General features: G+C 52.2%; 1 protein-coding gene across 1 annotated transcript in view; it reads right to left on the bottom strand.

Moving 5' to 3' along the window:
- The window catches only part of STXBP6 (syntaxin binding protein 6), a 575,667-nt gene extending 570,301 nt beyond the window's left edge, over positions 1–5,366 (bottom strand). Inside the window, exon 1 of the mRNA XM_069638523.1 lies at positions 4,795–5,366. The gene's annotated coding sequence lies outside the window, so the exon portion shown is untranslated. The remainder of the gene's footprint in view (positions 1–4,794) is intronic.
- Between the last annotated feature and the right edge of the window lie 13,011 nt (positions 5,367–18,377).

Raw genomic sequence — 18,377 nt, 5'->3', positions numbered from 1 at the left:
TAGCCATTGAAACCACGATTGAGTCTTTTTTAAAGATCATACCCTGAGAACAAAATCACTCTGAAGCGGTGCGGGGCGGGCAATTTTGACTAGTGCTGCAATATAAGATTAAATTAGATGCCCAGGATCACATGTTGGTGAAAAGGTTAAGCGGGAATTCGCATCCTCTCTGCAATGTCTGCACTTTACCACTGTCTTTTCTTAGCCTGAACTAGAATAATCCCATTTTACAGGGCTGAATAGGAAAATATGCAAATCACATGACCAAACACAAATCTTTCCATAGAAGACAGCACAGTACTGTCAGTGATAAAAGATGTGTCCAGGATCACTGTATCATCTTCTGGCAACGCCAGGTCCAAGCAGGAACGTTTTGGTTCCACAGTCTGGAATTTGGATACATAATCACCTCCGTGGACTAGCACTTTGTCTTTGGAGGTGCCTGCCTAGCTTTTGCAACTCCCCATCTGAACGAACCAATTTCTAGACCTTCACCATACTTATGCTATGGTACTTTCTATTGCAACCGCTATCTGTTGCAGGCACATTGGTGATGATAACACCTGGTGCTCTAAAAATCAAAGAACATATACATGCTGGCTTATCGACTGCATACATTGCAAAGGCTGAGTCAGCCTTGCTGGAATTTGGTACTGTAATCTTGCATATGAACGCATATCTCCGCAATAAGTGCTTAACACGTTGAGCTATTCTATAAACCATTGCGACACTCAAATTCATCAATATCCTTTTCAACTTTGGATATTGCACGTGATCATTATAGTCCTCACAGAAAGGTGTGCATGCTACAGGTGTTGTGCCGCACAAACTATTTATACTACAGTGAACATAGTAAGCATTACAGGATGAAAAGATCAGAGCAGAATGTACATGTCAACAACAGCAGGCAATATGTTTAGAGCCTCATCAGCACACCATAAAGAATCCTGGCATGTGATATTTAATTTTGATGAATAATGGGAACTGAATTCTTTTAATCAGGCTGCATTTTGTGGCCCCCCTCTAAGGTGGGGGCCCGGGGCAAGTGCCCCTTTTGCCCTCCCATAAAGACGTCTCTGGATAACAGCATTTGACTTTGGCTGCATTGGCCAAGGAAATATCCCCAAACTTATAACGAGGCCCAAAGTCTCCAATGTGCCCCCAAAACGCCCCACATTTCTCCCCCGAAGCCTTAATAACCGCTTTGACACCCCAGGCTCACTGCAAAGGCACTCTCCCATCACTCCACCTTACCCGCTCACCTCCAAGCACTCGTCCATCACTCCACCTTACCCACTCACCTCCAAGCACTCGCGCTTCACTCCACCTTACCCGCTCACCTCCAAGCACTCGCCCATCACTCCACCTTACCCACTAACCTCCAAGCACTCGCCCATCACTCCACCTTACCCACTAACCTCCAAGCACTCTCGCATCACTCCACCTTACCCGCTCTCCTCCAAGCACTTTCGCATCACTCCACCTTACCCGCTCACCTCCATGCACTCGCCCATCACTCCACCTTACCCGCTCTCCTCCAAGCACTCGCCCATCACTCCACCTTACCCACTAACCTCCAAGCACTCGCCCATCACTCCACGTTACCCACTAACCTCCAAGCACTCTCCCATCACTCCACCTTACCCACTAACCTCCAAGCACTCTCCCATCACTCCACCTTACCCACTAACCTCCAAGCACTCTCCCATCACTCCACCTTACCCGCTCTCCTCCAAGCACTCGCCCATCACTCCACCTTACCCGCTCTCCTCCAAGCACTCGCCCATCACTCCACCTTACCCACTAACCTCCAAGCACTCGCCCATCACTCCACGTTACCCACTAACCTCCAAGCACTCTCCCATCACTCCACCTTACCCGCTCTCCTCCAAGCACTCTCGCATCACTCCACCTTACCCGCTCACCTCCATGCACTCGCCCATCACTCCACCTTACCCGCTCACCTCCATGCACTCGCCCATCACTCCACCTTACCCGCTCACCTCCATGCACTCGCCCATCACTCCACCTTACCCGCTCACCTCCATGCACTCGCCCATCACTCCAACTTACCTGCTCACCTCAATACCCTCTCCCATCACTCGACCTTACCCGCTCACCTCCATGCACTCGCTCGTCACTCCACCTTACCTGCTAACCTCCAAGCACTCTCCCATCACTCCACCTTACCTGCTCACCTTCAAGCACTCTCCCATCACTCCACCTTACCCGCTCACCTCCAAGCACTCGCCCATCACTCCTCCTTACCCGCTCACCGGAATGCACTCGCCCATCACTCCACCTTACCTGCTCACCTCCATGCACTCGCCCATCACTCCACCTTACCTGCTAACCTCCAAGCACTCGCCCATCACTCCACCTTACCTGCTAACCTCCAAGCACTCTCCCATCACTCCACCTTACCCGCTCACCTTCAAGCACTCTCCCATCACTCCACCTTACCCGCTCACCTCCAAGCACTCGCCCATCACTCCACCTTACCCGCTCACCTCCATGCACTCGCCCATCACTCCACCTTACCCGCTCACCTCCAAGCACCCTCCCATCACTCCACCTTATCCACTAACCTCCAAGCACTCTGCCATCACTCCTTACCCGCTAACCTCCAAGCACTCTCCCATCACTCCACCTTACCTGCTCACCTCCAAGCACTCTCCCATCACTCCACCTTACCTGCTCACCTCCAAACACTCGCCCATCACTCCACCTTACCTGCTCACCTCCAAGCACTCTCCCATCACTCCACCTTACCTGCTCACCTCCAAGCACTCTCCCATCACTCCACCTTACCCGCTCAGCGCAATGCACTCTCCCATCACTCCACCTTACCCGCTCAGCGCAATGCACTCTCCCATCACTCCACCTCCCATCACTCCACCTTACCCGCTCACTACAATGTACTCTCCCATCACTCCACCTTACCCGCTCACCTTAATGTGCCCTTCCATCACTCCACCTTACTGGCTCGCCTCCATGCACTCTCCCATCACTCCACCTTACCCGCTCACCGCCATGCACTCTCCCATCACTCCACCTTACCCCCTCACCGCCATGCACTCTCCCATCACTCCACCTTACTGGCTCGCCTCCATGCACTCTCCCATCACTCCACCTTACCCGCTCACCGCCATGCACTCTCCCATCACTCCACCCTACCAGTTCACCTCCAGGCATTCCCCCATCACTCCTCCTTACCTGATCACCTCCGTGCACTCTTCCACCATATCTGCTCACCCCCATGCTCTCTCCCATCACTCCACCCTAAACCATGCACAGGTCAACCTACCTGATCGCCGTGCACATTACTCGCCCTAATACACTTCTTTGCAACGCCGTAAGAACCGCACCACCCAACACTGTCTCTACAATCGCCCCCAAGCACACCACCCTGCACCCACAGACTGCCCCGCAGACCAGATTGCCCAACTCTCCCTTGACAGTTACCTGCGCGCATGTGTATACTCGCTCCACAGACAACCGTCTGCACACTCTTAGCCTTCTAGATGCCCACACACTGCACACTGCTCCACCGCCACACCACCCAGCCTTTCAACTTGCACTGACCCCTTAAACAGGCTACCATGCCCACGCTGTGATCCCTACGCACTCCACGCAGACCCCTAAACTCGCCACCATGCCCACACAATTACTTCTATGCACGCCACAGACCCATAAACACACCACCATGCCCACTCTGATCCCTACGCACTCCACGCAGACCCTTAAACTCGCCACCATGCCCACACAATTACTTCTATGCACTCCACACAGACACATAAACACTGCCACGCCCACAATGTGTCCCCTATGCACTCCACGCAGACCCCTAAACACGCAACCATGCCCACGCTGATCCCTATGCACTCCACGCAGACCCCTAACCACACCACCATGCCCACTCTGATCCCTACGCACTCCACGCAGACCCCTAAACTCGCCACCATGCCCACACAATTACTTCTATGCACTCCACACAGACCCATAAACACTGCCACGCCCACAATGTGTACCCTATGCACTCCACGCAGACCCCTAAACACGCAACCATGCCAACGCTGATCCCTATGCACTCCACGCAGACCCCTAACCACACCACCATGCCCACAATGTGTCCCCTATGCACTCCACGCAGACCCCTAAACTCGCCACCATGCCCACGCTGATCCCTATGCACTCCACGCAGACCCCTAACCACACCACCATGCCCACTCTGATCCCTACGCACTCCACGCAGACCCCTAAACTCGCCACCATGCCCACACAATTACTTCTATGCACTCCACACAGACCCATAAACACTGCCACGCCCACAATGTGTCCCCTATGCACTCCACGCAGACCCCTAAACACGCAACCATGCCAACGCTGATCCCTATGCACTCCACGCAGAACCCTAACCACACCACCATGCCCACAATGTGTCCCCTATGCACTCCACGCAGACCCCTAAACTCGCCACCATGCCCACACAATTACTTCTATGCACTCCACACAGACCCTTAAAGACGCCACCATGCCAACCCCTGACCACTATGCACCATTCGCACAGGGGCAATGTCTGGTCTTGGAAGCAAGACCACGCAGAGCAACAGAGGTTCGAATCCTGGTTCCGCGCTTAGAAACCGAACTCAGCTATGGTATGAGGTGCATTATAAAATAAATTTTTAAAAAAACAAATACATAAATGCCCACTCCGTGCCCTCTACGCTGACAGTTTCTCGTGCAGCCAGTATCCATGTGACCAATATTGATATGTAGAGACGAGGCACCAACCTGCAGGGGTTCAGCCCCCGGGGCCTGAAGAGTTGGGAGGCTCACAAGAAGTGTGCAGGGGGCATTCTCCTCTCAGCACTCTGCCTGTCCCTTGGCCCCCCGTGGCTCCCGCAGGTGCGCTCCCTGCCTCTGCCGTGTGTCCAGCACTTTCCACCGCCGGGCCGGCTGCTCGCCCGCCGGCTCCTGGAGGTCCTGCCGCCTGCCCTGCAAGTTCCCCGCTGCTGGAGCCGCTCCTGCGTAACTTCCTGCATGCAGGAACTGCTCCAAGTCCTGCAGTGCCAGCTCCCCTTGCAGCCGGAGGGGCTTCGGCGCCTGCTGCTGGTCCCGCGGCCACCCCTGCAGATAGGCTCCGTAGACCCCGGGGCAGGCTCCTGCTCTCCACCGGCCACAGGCGCTCCAGAGAGAGAGCAGGAGAGCGGGCGTCCCCTTCCCGGGAAGAGGCCGGGCCAGTGGGAGGTGTGTCTGGGAGTCGGAGGCCCGCCCCTCCCCTGCCAGAGATCCCAAGAGCAGAGACTGCTACCCGAGCCTCTGCGGCGCCCCGAATCTCACGCAGAGACTGCCGGGCTTTCCCTCCCAACACTCAAACTAGTGAGTCACTTCAAGAGAGAACCAGAGGCACAGGGAAAGAGGCGGCGAGAAACTAGACCGCGACACCCTGAGAGACTGCCAGAGAGCGACATAAGCAACGGATAAAGACGGACACAAGAGACTGCAACAGACCACAGGGCATGTGAGCAGAGGTAGCGAAACACACACGGGTGTCCAGATAGGGAAGAAGACAGCCAATGTGGCCAGGGACTGCTGGGGCATGGCGAAGCCCGCTAGAAAACAAAAGCAATATGTGCAAAGATAGACAGGAGCCCCGGTACAGCGCCCACGCGAGACATCCAGGCACTGGCAAAGATATCCGGATGCTGCGAGATAGTTCGAGGCAGCTGGAGACGGGCTAACCATTCTGAGACCACTCAGAAAACAGCTTGAAGAGAGTCCCACTTTTTTGAGACTGCCGGGGTCCAGCCCCCGCTGGCTCCAGCCCACTTAAAGCACTGGGAAAGACTATTAGAAGCACCCACATTTGCAAATGACTACATACCCAAATAGACAGTCGACACACAGGCATTTGAGCAGGGAAACAGTGACCAGGAGAGACAGCAAAGCACACAACTGAACTCCTAGAGGTAGGGTAGCTCCTTGAGACAGCCTGAAATTGTAAGCAGCGTCTGCCAGAGACCATCTTTGAGAGTCACCGATCGATAGTTGCCAAAGTGATGGAGACTGAATGAGACGTCATAGCAAGCGAGGGACAGCAACTAAACAAGCTATGCTTGAAAATACAGCAAAGATAAGGAGACTGCAATTCAAGAGACTTCCATTTGGACACTGTGCAAATCAGACATGCCAGCACAGTGCCGCGCTAGACTGCACGAAACAAATCGAAGAGCGCAGCATAGAGTACTTCAAGGGTATGGCTTTGTCTTGACGAGACACCCGGCAACTCCCAGTCATTTTAAGAGAGAGCAGCAGCCTGCGGCCACACGGCAGCCACACGGCCATGGGATGCCCCCGCTAAGAGACTGCAATGTATAGGCTGAGCCCACGAGACTGCAAGAGACGGACAGGGAAATGCAGGGACTTGAGGAGACCTCATAGTGAAGCTGGAGACTGGCAAAAAATGTGCGAGGCAGAAATAGACTACGCGAGACTCCTAGAGATGACTTGAGACGAGAACCAGAAGATGGTAGAAAGAGTTAGAGTGCCGTAGATAGCTGGATCCACGAGACAGACAGGCCGATTCCCCCACAGGAGAGAGCTGTGAGAGACAGCCAATGACTGCAGTGAGCAATCGGTCACCTAGAGACAGTCATAGCCTAGAAGACTGCGCCAGGGGGCTGGACACTCTGCGAGGCAGCTATTCTTGCAAGAGACAGTCAGAGACCTTTAGCGACAGGCAGTCTGCGACCAGCAGGGTTAGGCAGGTTTCGAGTGGCCACTTGGAGGCGAGTGGGCTGGCCACACAGAGTCGGCGCCCATTGACTGCACTCCCCCTAGGACTTGGCCTCTCACTGGTGAGTCTCGGGGTAAGCCAGCGGCCCCGCCTAAAGCACCCTGGGGTTTAACGTTGGTCACGTGATCAAACGCCGACCGGCAGCTCTGCAGGGGGACAGTCCGGGTACCAGGCACCGCGTCACATCCAGAGCAGCGCTCCGAGATACGCAACGATGTCGCCAAAAATTAATCGCAGTGTTAAATATTCGTGTTTCGTTTATCGCAAAAAAAGAATAATATCGAGTTAAATAGTCTACCTCTGTTGACATAACCCTACCGCGGGAACAAGAACATCTCAAAGGCCTCACAAATAGTTTACAAAAAACATTCCACGGCCGGCTACTCTTGGGGCGAGGATGGGTAGCGAGTTCCACGGCCAGCAGCATCCTCGCTACTGGGATGGAGGCATCCTGCTCGACCAATCAGAGATTAGGCAGAGTCCCCAGTACGGCCCGCATAGTGGTCCAGAACAAGCCTACAAACTACAACTAAACAGCCAAAACGCAAAGGATGCCTGGACACACACTCTCTTTTAGAGCAGTGTCCAGCTGGAGGCACAGCCGGCTTTGGAAGTGGTGTGGAGGGTGCTGCACAGGCAGGAACTCCCTGCAGGAGTCGAGGTAATATTCGGAGGGGTTGTTGAAGGTACTGTTCAGGCAGGCTCTTCCCGCAGGAGTCACAGCCATCTTTGGAAGGGCGTTGGAACAGTAACCAGACAGGAGGACCCTGTAGTAGACAAAGCAAGGGTTGGTGTTGAAGCCACTGCCCGGGCAGGACCTTCTTGCAGGAACCACAGACCCCTTTGGATGGGATGTTGAAGACACTGCACAACCAGGAGCTCCCTGCAGGAGTCACAGCCACCTTTGGGTTTGGATTGGTGCTGCGCAGACAGGAGCTCCCTGCTGGAGTCGCAGCCACCACTTAATGGGGTTCTTGCTCGGGCAGGAGCTCCCTGCAGGAGTCGCAGCCACCTCTGCTTTCGGTTCTTGCTCAGGCAGGAGCTCCCTGCAGGAGTCCCAGCCACCTCTCCTTTGGGTTCTTGCTCGGGCAGGAGCTTGCTGCAGCAGTCACAGCTGTCTCTGGGCAGTGTTCTTGCTCGGGCAGGAGCTCCCTGTGGGAGTTGCAGCCACCTCTGATTTGGGTTCTTGCTCTGGCAGGAGCTCCCTGCAGGAGTCCCAGCCACCTCTCCTTTGGGTTCTTGCTCAGGCAGGAGCTTGCTGTAGCAGTTACAGCTGTCTTTGGGCAGTGTCTTTCTCAGGCAGGAGCTCCTTACAGAAGTCGCAGCCATCTCTGCTTTGGGTTCTTTCTCGGGCAGGAGCCCCCTGCAGGAGTCGCAGCCACCTCTGCTTTGGGTTCTTTACCGGGCAGGAGTTCCCTGCACGAGTCCGCAGCCCTGTCTGCTTTGGGTTCTTGCTTGGGCAGGAGCTCTCTGCAGGAGTCGCAGCCACCTCTGGGTGGGGTTCTTGCTCGGGCAGGAGCTCCCTGCAGGAGTCGCAGCCACCTCTGGGTGGGGTTCTTGCTCGGGCAGGAGCTCCCTGCAGGAGTCGCAGTCACCTCTGGATGGGGTTCTTGCTCGGGCAGGAGCTCCCTGCAGGAGTCGCAGCCCCATCTGCTTTGGGTTCTTGCTCGGGCAAGAGCTCCATGCAGGAGTCGCAGCCACCGCTGGATGGGGTTCTTGCTCGGGCAGGAGCTTCCTGCAGGAGTCGCAGCCCCGTCTGTTTTGGGTTCTTGCTCTGGCAAGAGCTCCCTGCAGGGGTCGCAGCAACCTCTGGATGGGGTTTTTGCTCGGGCAGGAGCTCCCTGCAAGTGTCACAGCCACCTCTGGATGGGGTTATTGCTCGGGCAGGAACTCCCTGCAGGAGTTGCAGCCACCTCTGGATGGGGTTCTTGCTCGGGCAGGAGCTTCCTGCAGGAGTCGCAGCCCCGTCTGCTTTGGGTTTTTGCTCGGGCAGGAGCTCCCTGCAAGTGTCACAGCCACCTCTGGATGGGGTTATTGCTCGGGCAGGAACTCCCTGCAGGAGTCGCAGCCACCTCTGGATGGGGTTCTTGCTCGGGCAGGAGCTCCCTGCAGGTGTCACAGTCACCTCTGGATGGGGTTCTTGCTCGGGCAGGAGCTCCCTGCAGGTGTCACAGTCACCTCTGGATGGGGTTCTTGCTTGGGCAGCAGCTCCCTGCAGGAGAAGACTTCATCTAAATTCACATTACGATAAGGTGGCTGCATACAACAGGGGGACGACAGGCAGGCTCGGACTGACCTACAGGGAAAGGGGGCAAGGCCCGAACCCAAAACGCGGGTGTGGACCCGTTTTTTTCGTCGAGTGGGCCACTTTTTTTGGCCAATATGGGTCGGTTTGATGGGTTACTTCAGCATGTGGCTAGTAGTTTTGACCAGTGCTACTGAATGCATATTCTTTAAAATGCAACATTTGATAAAAACCTCCACCCTGGGCACTACTCCACAGTCAGTCACAAAAGGAATGAATTGCAATTTGCATCTGTGGGCCACTTTTTATTGATTCCCGAGACAATTGTTATGCTCCAGTCCGACCCTGAACGAGGGTCCAGGCAAGTTGGCCCGCAGAGGATAGCCAGGATTGTCTAAGAAGTGGGGCCTGAAGCTAATGTAATTGGGCCCACTGCAGTGACATTAATATCTGTAAATGCCCACATATTCATTTATTTATTTATTTATTCGGATTTATTTAAAGCGCACGTCAGCCCGGGGGCATCGTGGCGCTGTTACATGAATACATACATAGTCTGGTTACAATGGAAGGAAGATGGTTACAAAGCAATTTTCATTACAGGAAGCATTTCGTGTCGAACACTTTTCGTATCAGATGTGTGCGAGCTGAAGTGGGTGAAGGGAAGGTGGAGTTAGTTGAATAGCGTGGTTTTGAGGGATTTGCGAAAGAGATACAGAGATGGTTCTGCTCTGAGCGAGTTGGGGAGGGCATTCCAGAGCTTAGGTGCTATGTGAGGGAAGCCAATGCCGCCGGCTTTGGCTCTTTTTACAGTGGGTACTTGGGGTTGGTTGGCGTGATGACTTCTTCTGGGGCGGATGGAGGAGTTCTTGGTTATAGTTTCAGATAGGTAGGGGGGTGCTGTGTGGTTGATGCATTTGTGTGTGAGGGTGAGGATTTTAAAGTTGATCCTTTCCTTGACTGGGAGCCAGTGGACGCGTCTTCTGGCCTGTGAGATATGGTCAGTTTTGGGAATGTGTAGTGCAGCACGGAGGGCATTGTTTTGCACTATTTGGAGCCTGTTTAGGTTTTTTGACGAGGTGCCTGCCAGGAGGGCGTTACAGTAGTCCAATCTGGCTCCTATAGTAGCTCTGGCTATGGAGAGGCAGTTGGGCGTGGTGAGGTAGGGTTTTATGGTGTAGATGAGTTTGGCAGTCAGAGCAGAAGCTGAGGCAATGGCGCTGGTTTGTCTTGTCATTGAGAGTGTCGCGTCAATGTAGACTCCTAAGGTCTTGACGGCAGAGGAGACAGGAATGCTAATACTGTCTATGATCATGTGCGAATAATCGGGGCTGAGTTTGGTTAGAGTTTCGTTAGGGGCTAGGATGATGATTTCGGTTTTGTCTCCGTTTAGGCAGAGACCATTGATAGCCATCCATGTTTGGATAGTCGAGTAGATTTTGAGGAGGGCTTCTGAATCAAGGTCGTAGTCTCCAGAGAGGGGGAGGAGGACCTGCGTGTCATCAGCGTAGTTGGTGTACGCTATGTTGAGGGAGTCCAGTAAGTCAAAGAGGGGTTTGGTGAATAGGTTGTAGAGGGTCGGTGCGGTGCAGGACCCTTGTGGGACTCCACAATTGATAGTGGTGGGGGGGGCGCTATCCTGGTCAGAGTACACTTTCATGGCCCTGCCTTCAAGGAAGGATGTGATCCACGTGGTAGCCTTGTGAGAGAAGTGTGCAGCATTGGAGAGGTGCAATGTGAGAATGCTGTGGTCGACCAGATCGAATGCTGCAGAAAGGTCGAGTAGGAGGAGGAGGGCAGGTTTGCCTGTGTCCATTATTTTAGTAATTTGATTTTTTAAATCTAGAAGAGCAGTTTCAGTCCCATGGCCTTTGCGGAAACCTGACTGTCTTTTGCCTAGGATGGTGTTGGTTTCCAGGTAGTGTTGGATTTGATTGTGTGCGGCTTTGTCTAGGATTTTAAGGAGAAAGGGGACGGTGGTGATGGGGCGATAGTTGTTAGGGGAGGAAGGATCGAGAGAAGGTTTTTTTAGGAGCGGGCGGACCCAGGCTTCTTTTAGGCATTGTGGTACACTTCCAGATGCGAAAGAGGCATTGATAAAAGCCGTGATGATGGGGGTGAGGTATTCTGCGCACTCTTTGATTACGGAGGGTGGGCAGATATCCCCTTTGCAAGTGGAGGATTTGATTTTTTTAAGGAGGTCCTTGACTTCCGTCTCTGCACACATAGCGTTGTAAATGCCCATATAGCACTGTTAAAAGCCCACATGGTGCTTCTGAGTGGGCATTTACAGATTCTGGGTGGGCTCTTTCCCCGTAGTGTGTAATGTGTGAACATCTGTAAGGTGGTATATCGATAGTTTTCTTCCTTTACACACGGTAACCCTTTTTCAAGAAACAATATGCTTGGATCTATTGCTTTATCTGCGAGCAATTGCAACTTTCACCTACCCTCCGAGTCGATTAGTTGTGTAGTCCACCAGCCAATCTCACAGCTGCTGACATTGTGCACCCGTGTGTCTGCAACACCGGTAGCCACGCGGGATCTCGTGCCTTTGTGTCGCAGCCCCACAACTTCATAACATCTTTGGCAGGGATGTCATTTAAGGGTCGCCAGAGGTCACAATTGCGACCTCTGAGGTCTCCCTTGCGACCTCTGTGGTCTCCCTTGCGACCTACAAAAAACAAGGGTTTTTTTGTTGTTGTAATGCAAACTCCTGGGCTGTGGCCAGCACCATGTGGCTCTTTACTTCTGGAGTGGCCGGCTTTCTTGTTCAGGCCCCTTAAAAAAAAAGAAGAAAAATAAGAACAGGGGTTCCACAAGTCTAACTCTTTCAGCACTGACCCTAAATAAGAAAGAATAGGAATACCAAATAATGTGTCTTTCTGGAATTCCATACAATAATTGCTAGACTCATTAAAGGTTTATTTCAGGCACACCTCAGGGGGTGAGTCACTGATTTATTCTGTTCTTAAACGCCTCAACTCAGCCTTGTCTCCTTCTTTGAGGTTGATAAATGAGTACCAACACAGGTTGGGTGATATCGGGTGTATATTTTTTCTATATAAAACGCTTAAGCGTAAATGCTGTATAATAACACATCATTATCATTTGGTCATGGATGTCTGCTTGCATTCACAGTAATTTGGTAATATGGGCCTATACACACTGATCTTGACGATACATATGGTGATCCATTCTTGTATGAAATGCACATCACATTATAGTGATATCGTACCATCATTTTCGTAGTGTCACAATGCTATGTGATGCCACTTCCTGTTTTGTCAACGGCTGAAAGGTGGTGTTCCATCGCTTCCCGCGATATCACTTCGGGGTGGGGTCAAATGACATCACTTCCTGTGATGTCATCAGAGGGTCAAGGGTCGTGTGATGTCACTTCCACTGCCCCTGGCATTTTGATGAAATGACGTCCCTAATCTTTGCGCTATCAACAAAAGCTGGATTTATTAACGTGTAATTAAAGTGTGTAAAAGTTATAGTAGACAAGACATTTGCAAAAAAATGACCTAATATATAGGTTCATTGTCTAAAGCGCACTCTCCCAGAGGTCACTCCCGCAAAAGCGTTTCCCGCCACATCGGAATCTATGTTTCCCGCCATGTTTCTCTCAGCTGAAAGCTTTTCAGGTACTAAAGACCATCATTATGTTGTTATCCTTTCAACAATCCGCTCTTAAAATGCAAATAAATGTCGTTTGCACTACCCACACATTTGGAAACAACACACGTTGCATTGAGTGGTGAATACGTTGTGGCAGAGAACACACAGTCACTATCCACGCTCCCAGTGGCCACTATCTACACGCCCAGTGGCCACTATCCACACGCCCAATGGCTGGGTTGCCAGCAGGGGTGGACTGGGAACCAAAAGAGGCCCTGGAAATAATTTTCAAAGTGGCCCCATAATACACATTTTCAACAAGCTCAAGCCTTTTCCTATGAGAAAATTTGGAAATACCACACAAAAGAGGCCCAGGGTGCAGAGGCCTACTGGGAAATTTCCAGAGTTCCTTATAGGCCAGTCCACACCTGGTTGCCAGTGCCACACCACAGTCTCGTAAAACCAGGAGGGATGCCTTGTTTTCTTGATAACAGGCGCCAAGAACTGAATGACGTCTAGGGACTCCCAATTGTGGGGCACAGTGAGATGGATTGCGCCAAATTCATTGGTTTGGTGGTACAGTTGGACCGTCGCCTGCAGGATAGGAAGAGTGATCGAGGAAGGTCAGATTCACGTCCCTTGTTCGTCCGTCCAAAGGATCACACCCCACGGGGCTCTGATGGAACCAGTGAACCAATGCAGATAGGCGGGGTTAGGCCCCTTTTAACCAAGGCCGTAAGGGACAAAAGGAGGGAGATGCAATTGTGTCTGTATTGTGGAAAAGCGGGTGATTTTTTTAAAGGACTGCCCGGTCAAGCCCCCCAGGTGAGCAGTTGGTGCCACAGATAAGGAAATACCGGAGGAGGAGTTGGGAAACGACCAAGCCCGGCAATTGTAGGGGTCCAATTGTCGAGCGAGGAAATCCAGTTTCAGACCTCCCATTTTGCGCTACCAGTGATCATTATTCCCCACCAACAGACGTCTGAGATGCATTCTTTAGAAGCGTACCTAGACAGCGGGGCAGTTGAGAACGATATTGATCGAGATCTCGCAGCAAAGATGGGCCTAGTTCTGTGCTCCAAGACAACTGCAGATACCGTAACCACAGTTGATGGCACCAAAATCGCTTCTGGTCCTGTATCAGAGTGCACCTCAGAACTCACCCTCCTGTGTGAAGATGGACACTGCGAAATCATAGCCTTTGACCTGATTAAAGCTCATCAGTTTGGGCTGATCCTGGGAATGCCATGGTTGGTGGCCCATAACCCCCGAATCAACTGGCGAGCTTGCGAGTTAGTTTTCGCCCACAGCTGCACGTACACCTGTTACCCGAAGGGGCGGAAGGCCAAGCTCGCAACTTCTCCGGTGCGGGAAGGCTTGGCTCATACCCTTGGAGGGGTTTTGACTTTGCCAGCTCACTACCAAGTTTTCCAGAAGGAGCAGGCGAATACGTTGCCACCTCACCAGCCTTACGACTGCCAAATCGGTCTCCTGCCAGGAGCCCAAGTCCCATGCGGGCGCCTTTATGCACTTACCGAACCCGAAAATCAGCATTTGAAGGCCTACCTGAAGCAATACCTGGCCAATGGTTTTATTCGCCCATCTAAGTCATCGGCCACGGCGTCGTTATTCTTCGTACCGAAAAAGGAGGGCGAACTGAGAATGTGTATTGACTACCGCACATTGAAACAGATAACTGTAAAAAAACGTTACCCACTACCCCTGATTCCGGAGTTATTGGACCAGGTTAAGGAAGCACAGATCTATACCAAATTGGACTTGAGAGGGGCCTATCACCTGGTGCTTATAAAAGAAGGGGATGAATGGAAGATGGCCTTCCGTACCAAGTACAGCCTGTTTGAATACCAAGTCATGCCGTTTGGCCTATGCAACGCCCCTGCTGCGTTCCAGCATTTTATGAATGACGTCCTTCGAGAACTCATTGATGTCTGTGCCCTCGTGTATATCGATGACATCCTGGTGTACTCCTCCTCTGAACAAGAACATGTTGGACATGTGCGGGCCGTTCTGGGTAAGCTTCGCGAACACCATCTATACGTGAAACTGGAAATGTGCTTGTTCCATGTCACTGAAGTGGAATTCTTAGGATTCATCCTTTCTCCCCAAGGCATTCGAATGGACGCCCATAAAGTGGACACAGTTCTCAATTGGCCAGCTCCAACTTCCATTAAAGGAGTTCAAAGCATGCTGGGGTTTGCAAGCTTCTATCGACGCTTCATCCCCGGATTTTCCCAAGTCGTGCAACCGATTACTTCGTTGCTCAGAAAAACACACAAGACATTTAACTGGACTGAAGAAGCGTAAAGGGCCTTCCAAGAACTGAAAACGCGGTTCACCTCTGCCCCTATTTTGCGACACCCGCGCCCAGAACTCCCCTACATCGTGAAGACCGATGCGTCCAGTCTGGCCATGGGGGCAGTCTTGTCCCAAAAAGATCCTCTAACGGGCCAATTGCATCCTGTGGCCTTTTGGTCACGAAAATTTACACCAGCGGAACTAAACTACGCCATCACCGATAAGGAGTTACTCGCCATTAAGGCCACTTTCAAGGCCTGGCGACACTACCTGCTCGGAGCCCGACACACCGTCTTAGTTATAACAGATCACCAGAACCTCCAGTACTTGAAAGGAGCAAAAGCCCAATCGTCTCTACAACTGCAGTGGGCCCTATTCTTTGCCAAATTTGACTTTGTGATCACCTACCGACCGGGAATCAAGAACGGCAAAGCGGATGCTCTCTCCCATGTAGGCACGGATGAAATGGCACATTCACCACCGGACCCGGTGGCCATCATACCGGAAAATCGGATCTTAAAAATTACCACCACCATGACCCAGAGTGAACTTCTTTACGAGATCCAACAGATCCTCACCCAGGAGCAGCTACAGGAGTGGGCCTCTAGAGGAAAGCACTACAGCGTGAAAGGGCAGCTGCCATACTACCGGGACTGGTTATTTGTTCCTGTGAAAGAGTTGCAGGGACAGGTTATCTCCGAGCACCATGATTCCCTCATGGAGGGCCACCAAGGAATCACCGAGACTCTAGCCAAAATCAAAAGGAATTACTGGTGGCCAATGTGGCGCAAGGACGTTACCGAATTTGTGCCTTCATGTGGAGTTTGTGCCCAGAACAAATCCAGCAAGCAGAAACCAGCGGGGTTCCTTCAACCGTTAGACATTCCCCCGGCCACTTGGCACATGCTGTCATTGGACTTTATTACGGATCTTCCTCCATGTCAAGGCTTCAACACCATCTTGGTGATTGTGGACCTATTTTCGAAAATGGCTCACTTCTTTCCATTCAAAGGGCTGCCCACTGCCTCTGGCCTCGCCAAGACTTTCCTGGAACATGTCGTCCACCTACACGGATTTCCTTCAGTCATGATATCTGATCGCGGATCTCAATTTGTATCTAGCTTTTGGAAGAAGTGCTGTTCCCTGGCCCAGATATCCATTTGTCCACGAGCCACCACCCTCAAACCGACGGCCAAACTGAGAGAACCAACCAGACTCTTGAACAATACATGCGCTGCATGCTTCACCAGGGTGAAGGGGACTGGAGAAAACTCCTATGGATCGCGGAATACGCTTACAATAATTTGCTACATAGCAGCACAGGACAGATTCCATTCTTTACAATCTATGGGCGGCATCCACAGACTTCCGAGTCAGGCATCCCCACAACCCTGGAAATGCCTGCAGTCAAGACCCTACATAATACCATCACCCAAGCCTTCGCCAAAGCGCAAGAACACCTACGTCAAGCTAAGACTCGCCAGAAGAGATTCGCTGACCAGTACCGCTCCAAAACTCTGGTTTATCAGGTGGGAGATATGGTATGGCTTGCTTCCAAACACGTACCACTTAAGGGGAAACAAACATTCCGTCCACGGTTCCTGGGACCGTACCCAGTGGAAGCTATTATTAACCCGGCAGCAGTGAAACTGACACTACCTACGAACATGCGAATACTTCCAGTATTTCATGTATCGCTTCTGAAGCCATTCAAACCAGGGACCCGTGTAACAACTCCACCAGAGCCGATCATCATTCAAGGCAAACCGGAGTATGAAATGAAGGATATCCTGGATTCTAAGATGGTGAGATCAAGTGGACTGGAAAGGATATGGACCTCAGGATAGGTCCTGGGAGCCCAGCGAGTATGTTCACACCCCTCGCTTGCTCCAGCGTTTTCACCGGACCTTCCCTTCAAAACCGGGACCAGGCCAAGAAATTCCCTTGAGAGGGGCCTTAGGGGGGAGTGCTGTCATGACCTTATCTCCCTCAAGGGGACACAGGCCCTTAAAAACCCTATTGGGGCCTTCTCGGATGCCCTGGAGCCAGTCCTGGTTCTGCTGGCATAGGAGACGCTCACTGGGACGGGCTTCCTATGGCCAATGGATAAGCATGGCCGCCCCCATGCGGAATACTGGAGAACTGTATGCTGCAGCCTAGCTTCCAGGGTGGGGCCTGCCCTAAAGGCACCTGGGATACTACCTAGCTATTTAAACCACGCCCGACCAAGAGCACGTGCTTCGCGTTATTCTGCCTTTGCTGCAGCGTGATGCTCATCCTGCTCTGCATCCTTACCTGCTCAGCTTCACCCATCATCTTCGGAGCCTTCCTGGGCCTGACCAACGCTCCGCTTACCAGCTCAGCAGCATCCTTTGGCTTCGGAAGTACCCAAGGCAAGACCATCGCCATACTTACCAATTCAGCAGCATCCTCCGACCTTGGAGTAACCAAGGCAAGACCATCGCCATACTTACCAATTCAGCAGCATCCTTCGACCTCGGAGTAACCAAGGCAAGACCATTGCCATACTTACCACTTCAGCAGCATCCTTTGACCTCGGAGTAACCAAGGCAAGACCATCGCCATACTTACCTCTTCGCAGCATCCTGTGGCTTCCTAGTCATCCGAAGCAGGTATCATCTCGAACTCTCTCCCGTTAGCTGCTTCATCTGTTCTTCGAAGCCGCCCAACTTGCGCTCCCCCGATTTCTTCATTCCTTCGGGGGTTCCTCCAACTTCAGCCCGTCCAGGTCTGCAAGACAAAGTTAGCAGGTTAGCCATTTGCAAGGATGCTTTCAACGCCGCATGGCGACTCTGCTTACCTGCTTGAACCAGTCTTCGGCTTTCTTTGCGACCTCCACCACCAGCAAAGAGGACAAGAGTTAGCTCATATACCAAAGACTTATTCTCACCTATAAAGACTTACTCTCATCAATAAAGACTTTGCTCTCACTTCTAAGATTTACCTGAAGAAGGAGTTGCAGCTGCTCTGAACTCCGGCCCTCGCCAGTGAAGCAACTCGACGGAACGGGCCCAAAATCGACGCACCCCTGCCCGGAGCAGCAGGACAGAGAGCGCACTGTTAACATCAATAAGGTGAGAGTCGCCCTTAGGGAACCTGCACAGGAACGTGGGAGGTGGGCGATCTAGTAGGAAATCATCTAAGCTGCCCCTCCTGTCTTCTAGACCTGAATCTGCTTATCCAGGGGTCCGGGACGGGCGAGGGGTACCGAAGAGCCTTCAGGTGTGTGTCTGGAGACGTCCCCGTGGAAAAGAACAGGTGAGCGTTACACATATAGAGTATATAATGGCCTAAGAATGCTGATAAAGAGACAAAACACCATGGACAAGTGACACCTTGAGCCTAAGGTGAAACAGTTGATTTCAAGATGAA

This window comes from Ambystoma mexicanum, chromosome 14 (genome assembly GCF_040938575.1).
Source record: "Ambystoma mexicanum isolate Mex_15411 chromosome 14, UKY_AmexF1_1, whole genome shotgun sequence".
NCBI classification, from domain to species: Eukaryota; Metazoa; Chordata; class Amphibia; order Caudata; family Ambystomatidae; genus Ambystoma; species Ambystoma mexicanum.
The sequence above is the reverse complement of the archived record's forward strand: the minus strand, read 5'-3'. Positions and strand labels throughout refer to the sequence as shown.